Source organism: Oncorhynchus masou, chromosome 22 (assembly GCF_036934945.1).
Source record: "Oncorhynchus masou masou isolate Uvic2021 chromosome 22, UVic_Omas_1.1, whole genome shotgun sequence".
Lineage (NCBI taxonomy): Eukaryota > Metazoa > Chordata > Actinopteri > Salmoniformes > Salmonidae > Oncorhynchus > Oncorhynchus masou.
Window position 1 is genome coordinate 43,522,140 of NC_088233.1, and position 7,326 is coordinate 43,529,465.

At 41.6% G+C, this 7,326-nt stretch overlaps 1 pseudogene; it reads left to right on the forward strand.

Annotated features, from left to right (window-relative positions):
• Window positions 1-3,134: 3,134 nt before the first annotated feature.
• LOC135508845 (solute carrier family 41 member 2-like) lies at window positions 3,135-5,102 on the forward strand (annotated as a pseudogene).
• The last annotated feature ends 2,224 nt before the right edge of the window (window positions 5,103-7,326 follow it).

Here is a 7,326-nt window from a genome sequence, read left to right on the forward strand (position 1 = left end):
CTCCCACATTATGTTTCCAGTATTGATGATTCATGAATGTCTATAAATTGATTAAAATCGTTTTTGCAGCTTCCAACGAGTCAAAACCCAAACTTATTTTATTTGTATAGTAATGACCAAGCTATCAGAGGGGGTGGCCCCCATTCCCCTGCTAATTAATGAACCCTTACCCAAAGAAAGATTGATCGATGACCTCAGCAGCGATATAAACCCAAACTATGCCATAAGCGAAAGAACAGCAGAAATAACAACAAACACCCTCAAAAATAAACCATCAAGCGCAGGCCTTGTAAAGGTTCTCTCCAGTCTAGCCGTGAAGTATGGCTGCCAGCAGATTGACATCAGGTCCAGTACCGCAGTGCACAGCAAAATCTCGAGCAGGAAACAGTTGACATGAAAGGACAGGTGGAGAGAACCAGGAAACTAATAACAAAAGCAGAAAAGGAAAAGATACTGCTAGCCGAGGAACTGTTTTTGAAAACGGAACAATTAAAAGAAATGGCAAAAGTTATGATGACGAACGAGCACAAACTCTTGAACAAAAATCGTCTTCTACAGGAACAAAATCATCTTCTACAGGAACAACTTGATGTAGCCAAAAATAAACAAGACAAAGTCCAATCCAAACTAGATAAATCTGACGAGTTAGCTACAAACACACGACTTAATAACATGCACGCAGTTTTGATGTAATGATGTATTTGGTATTTTATTAGGATCCCCATTTGCTGTTGCAAAAGCAGCAGCTACTCTTCCTGGGGTCCACACAAAACATGAAACATAATACAGAATGACTTAATACAGAACATCATTGGACAAGAACAGCTCAAGGATAGAACTACATACATTCTTTTTAAAGGCACACGTAGCCTACATGTCAATGCATACACACAAACTATCTTGGTCAAATAGGGGAGAGGCGTTGTGCCGTGAGGTGTTGCTTTATCTGTTTTTTGAAACCAAGTTTGCTGTTTATTTGAGCAATATGAGATGGAAGTTCCATGCATTAAGGGCTCTATATAATACTGTACGTTTTCTTGAAAGAATAAAAAATAAAACGGATAGGATGCATGTTTTGGAATATTTTTTTATTCTTCCTTCTTTTCACTCTGTCATTTAGGTTAGTATTGTTGAGTAACTACAATGCTATTGATCATTCCTCAGTTTTCTCCTTTCACAGCGATTAAACTCTAACTGTTTTTTTTTCTGGCTGGATTGGGGACGGTGTCAGCTGGGATGCTACCTGACGGCGTTCAGGTGAGGTACTGATAAATTGCATGGTGTGTTTATTTGTTGATCTGTTATTGCATTGTGTATCGGTGTGTACTGTATTGTGTTTTAGTGTAGTGCATGGTATGTTTATGTATTGTATTGTGTGTCTGAATATTGATCTATTGCATTGTCTACTGGTCTATCTAGTAGTGTATTGTGTGTTGGTGTGTACACTGCATTGTGTGTCAGTTTATTACAGGGCTCTCCAACCCTGCTCCTTGAGAGCTACCATCCTGTAGGTTTTCATTCCAACCCTAATCCCTAACCCTAATCTAGTGCACCTATTTATAATAATTAGTTGGTTTAAAATATGAATCAGGTTCGTTACATCTGGAGTTGGAGTGACAGGAGGGTAGCTCTCCAGGAACAGGTTTGAAGAACCCTGGCCTAATGCATGTTATGTTGGTGTGTTCAACTGTGGATAGACGTTGGTGTGTTCAACCGAGGATAGACGTTTTTTATGCACTACGCGCTTCACGCGCGGTCGCGTTCTATGAACTTGTGTGGCCTACCACTTAAATGGCTGACCTGTTGTTGCTCCTAGAGGTTTCCACTTTACAGTGACAGCACTTACAGTTGACCGGGGCAACTCTAGCAGGGCAGAACTTTTACGAACTGACTTGTTGGAATCCTATAACGGTGCGACATCCTATGACGGTGCGACATTGAAGCTCTTCAGTAAGGTCATTCTAATGCCAATGTTCGTCTATGGAGATTGCATGGAGATTGCATGGCTCTGTGCTCGGTTTTATACACCTGTCAGCAATGGGTGTGGCTGAAATAGCCAAATCCACTAATTTGAAGGGGTGTCCATATACTTTTGTGCATATGTAGTGTACCATTCTGACCTTGGGAGGCCCAGGTTGTAAATTACAGCTCTAACAGCTAGCTAGATATTTACAGCAACAGACGAACACCAACACTAGTTTAAAAACACCATTTATCCCTATCCTCACATCACCTCATTGTCCGACATAGGTTCATGCATGCCAATTCCTCCCTGTAATAAGGCCCTCTTCACTAGCATCTTAGTGTGAGACTGCAGTTGCTATAGGGAAGGTGCGTCTTTCTACATACCATGTCCTCTCTATCACGGGGGCACGTGTGTATCCATGAATCATTATTACTAATGACTATTTACCATAGTCAAAAGCTTGCATGCTCTTTCTGTCTATGGGACACAGAATATTCAGCAAAGAGACCACAGGATACAACTAAAACTGTAGGTTTCTTCCATATTAGAGACCTTTTGGTTGCTAAATAATTTGATGACTCAAATAAAACCAATGCTTAAAATCTGAGAGACCAACCACTCTGTAGAGCTTGTGATCAAGGACAGTCAAATCAATTATTCATGTGGTTTTACATTTTGAATGCTGGTTAGGGAAAGTTGTATAACTGATTGCCTTCAACCGAGATGTGTTTTCCACATTTAACCCAACCCATCTGAATCAGAGGGGTGGGTTAACTGCCTTGCTCAGCAGCAGAACAACAGATTTTTACCTTGTCAGCTCAGGGATTCGATCCAGCAACCTTTCAGTTACTGGCCAAATTCTCTAACCACTAGGCTACCTGTCACCCCTAGGTTACTTCTTGATTGGTCCAGATACCAGACACATATAAACTCTATTTCAACAATTTCAATGTCACCATCTGTGTTTACGGGTTCTTAATTTTAATTTACCACTGGATATAAGGGGAAGTGAATAATGCCACTGAAGGCTATTTCGTCCCCTGTGCCTTGCCCCAGTCTGCTGCTTCTCCCAGCTGTAACCACATTGCTTTCATTTGTGCACCTCTTTGCTCCTCAATTAATGCACCTTGGTTGGAGAGCCATGCAACTCTGAATAGTTGACTGAACCACACTCGACTGTGTCCTCCCAGGGATGATCATCGGCTCCAAGAGGATAGGTATCAACCCAGACAATGTGGCCATTCCCACCGCTGCCAGCTTCGGTGACCTCATCACCCTGGCCTGCCTCAGCCAGGGGCTCTATGAATGCATAGGTGAGGGGAGAGAGCAGCAGGCATTGAGAAGAGGAAGGAAGGGGGGGGGGGGGGGTTGAGAGGGGCAGTGAGAAAGAGAGAGAGTTTTAGGTCACTAGGGGGCAGTCTGGCCCATTTACTGGAGAGTCATAGCTACATTTATGGCTCTGACACTAGTCTGTCTGGCTATCAACTGTGTTTGTTTAGCAAGTATGTCTGTTCCTCTCTGTCTCCACAGAGTATTATCCCTATATGGCGTACCTGGTGTGTCTGATCTGCTTCTGCCTTACCCATCTGTGGGTGGTCGTCTCCTTCAGAAACCCAGACAGTTGCATCCTACTCTACACAGGCTGGGAACCAATCATCACTGCCAAGGTCATCAGCAGGTCTGCTACCCTGTTCCGTGCCCCTGAAGTCCAGTCACAGCAGTCGAATCTTGTGAACTTCATGGAAATACCATGCTTCAATTTTTTTTCTTCTCTAGTATCAGAGGATACTAGATCGGAACATCGGAGCATCCTGAACACAACTGTATAAGACCCGAACATGGCGGGAATGATAGTCTACAGGCCAGTTATGAATAGTAAGACAGGGAGCTGGGTTTTTAGGAGCACACATTCAGGATCCTTCAAGAAAATGGTAAGTCATAATGCATATGATCAGTGTCTCTCCTCCTCATCTCAATCTAGGTTGTTGGGGGGAACTTGGTTGCCAACTAGTCCAGTCGTTTCACCACTGATCTGCAGGCAGGTGCCTGAGGATCGAAGAATCGGCTACAACCCCTGCAGGACCTTTTGTGGCTCAGGTGGCTCATGACACACACATGACCAATCCCTTTAACATACATGTGAACACAAAATTAATTAAATCTTCTGTTGTCAGTGTATTTTACCTGTCAGTTTAACTATCTATACCTCTCTGACAAGAGCCAATCTTCGCTCTGCCCAGGTGCTGCTCCTGTCTATCACCTTCTTAGCTGCAGCTTTTCTACAGGTAAACCATGAAGCAAGAGAGATCAGTTAGGCCAATTCATATGTCTCAGTAGTCATAAGTGGGTTATTTCTCCTCTGCTCCTTTATTAACACTGATACGGAGTATACCAAACATTAAGAACACCTGCTCTTTCCATGACATAGACTGACCAGGTGAAAGCTACTGTATGAGCCCTTATGGATGTCACTTGTTAAATCCACTCCAAATTAGTGTAGTTGAAGGGGCAAATTATTTTTAAGCCTTTTGAGACATGGAATGTGTATGTGTGCCGTTCAGAGGGTGAATGGGGAAGACAAAAGATTGAAGTGCCTTTGAACAGGGTATGGTAGTAGGTGCCAGGTACACCGGTTTGAGTGTGTCAAGAACTGCAATGATGCTGGGTTTTTCACAGTCAACGGTTTCCCGTGTGTGTCAAGAATGGTCCACCAGCCAATGGACATCTAGCCAACTTGACACAACTGTGGGAAGCATTGGAGTTAACATGGACCAGCATCCCTGTGAAACGCTTTTGACACCTTGTAGAGTCCATACCCCGACGAATTGACGCTGTTCTGAGGGCAAAAGGGGGGTGATCTTAATGTTTGGTATAATCAGTGTATACAATAATAAAGGGCTGACTCACTCTTTTTCCCCCTTCCGTATATCTTCCTCTGTGTTCTCTTCTCTCAGGTCTTCACTCTGCTGTGTCTTGCTGACCGGATGGTCCATTGCCTGTGGTGGACGGACAAGGACCCAGACAGTTACTCCATCCCCTACCTCACCGCTCTGGGGATCTATTGGACACGGCCCTCCTCGCTCTAGCCTTCTTCATGCTCTGACTCATAGGGGAGCAGGTTCCCACTGGAGACTGACACCCTGGGTGCTTCATCTTATACTATTCTCCTTTGATTCTGCCTGGGTAAAAGTAGGCATGAAACGTAGCAATGCCTTCAAATTATGTAGGCAACTCCACACACAGTTGAGAAATTTTAAACATTCAAGTCAAATGTTTAATACATTTATTTGCATTTATTCAGATGATTGCTTTGTGGTGTTGGTCCTTCAGTTGGTTGAAATTTGAGAAAATATCCACAGGATTGTTATTAATCCGACTTCATAATGCGGTTCTCTGCCATTAACAATCAAGATTTGTTTGCTCGTGCACATGACAAAAGTAACCGAAGTCTGCAGGTGTTTACATGGTTTTTCGCATGTGCCAGGTTATATAAATTTAAACGGCAGTACAGGCTCTCTAAAAAGTCAGATAAACAATACTTTTTTTGTGGAGATTTTGTCTCTTTGTTTCGACTGGCTGAAGGACCAACTGCACAGACAACTGGTAAAGTTCAAATACTGAACAAAAATATAAACGCAACATACAATGCAAATTTAAAAGATTTTACTGAGTTAGTTCATATAAGGAAATAAGACAATTTAAATAAAATCATTAGGTCCTAATCTATGGATTTCACAACTGGGAATACAGATGTGCTTCTGGTCACAAGTATCTGTATCTGGAGTGATCACCATTTGCCTCATGCAGTGTGACATCTCCTTTGTATAGAGTTGATCAGGCTGTTGATTGGCTCCTGGGTGGCTTCTTGCCATCCAGGACCTCTATACCAGGCGGTGTCAGAGGAAGGCCCTAAAAATGGTCTAAGACTCCAGCTACCCTAGTCATAGACTGCTCTCTCTGCTACCGCACGGCAAGCAGTACTGGGGCACCAAGTCTAGATCCAAGAGGCTTTTAAACAGCTTCTACCCCCAAGCCATAAGACTCCTGAGCATCTAATCAAATGGCTACCCAGACTATTTGCATTGCCCCCCGTTCTACGCTGCTGCTACTCTCTGTTATTATCTATACATAGTCACTTTAATAACTCTACCTACATGTACATATTACATCAAATACATCAACTAACCAGTAACCCCTGTATATAGCCTCGCTATTGTTATCTTAAGGAATCATTGCTTTCACCTGGTCAGTCTACGTCATGGAAAAAACAGGCATTCCTAATGTTTTGTACACATGTATATTTGTATTATTTTATAAAATGGCATCTAGTGGTATTTTTGGGTACTGCAGATTATCACAGGTCTGTAATTATTTCTGGCCCTGTGGCCTTCTCACATGTAAAATATATAAAATAATGAAAGAAAATGATTTTAAAATAAAACATTTACTGACCAAGCTGTAAAACATTATCCTAAATAAAAACCATCAATTTAGCCTAGTGGTTCGAGCGTTGGACTAGTAACCGAAAGGTTGCAAATTCATATCCCCGAGCAGACAAGGTACAAATCTGTTGTTCTGCCCCTGAACAGGCAGTTAACTCACTGTTCCTAGGCCGTCATTAAAAATAAGAATTTGTTCTTAACTGACTTGCCTAGTTAAATAAATAAAAAATAACATTGGTGTTTAATATGAGGCCTCAAGTTTCAGCATGAAATATCCATCTTTTTTCACACACTTATTTATTTTACTATGTCAAATGTCTTTGTTGTAAATGTTTTGGCACCAAACTGGTGGCAGTTGTGAAAAAAGTGAATAGTCGGAAGAGTTGCAGTTAACTGAAAAGAATGCCATTAGATGCTATTTTCTCTTGAACCATATGTTCTATCCCCTATAAACTCATTGACACAGATATATATATATATATAAAAATACCATATATGTATACATTTTTTACAAGTGAAAAGTCTAAATTACCTAAATTAACATACCCTAGTTCTGACAATGTGAGACAATAATATTGCTGTTACTTCCTTCCCTTATGAAAAGATTGCAGAGTACAACATACAATGCGGCATAACTGTGGTTATAGTGAAGTATAACTGCTGTCATTCTACATGTACTGTGTCCAAAATATTAGTCAATCTTTTTTTGTTAAGGGTTATATGTGTGACTTGTTTTGCATTGTTTTGTGAGTTGAGAATGAGTCCAACAAACCGTCTCGTGAATAAAAATCAATAAATTAAAAAACTTGTTCTGCCTCTGCATCTATATGACGAGTAGCCTAATTACCAGGTACCAGTAGTAGAAGACAGGTCTATTGGACAGTGAAAACATTGCTCCCCTAGCGGCAGAGTGAGATA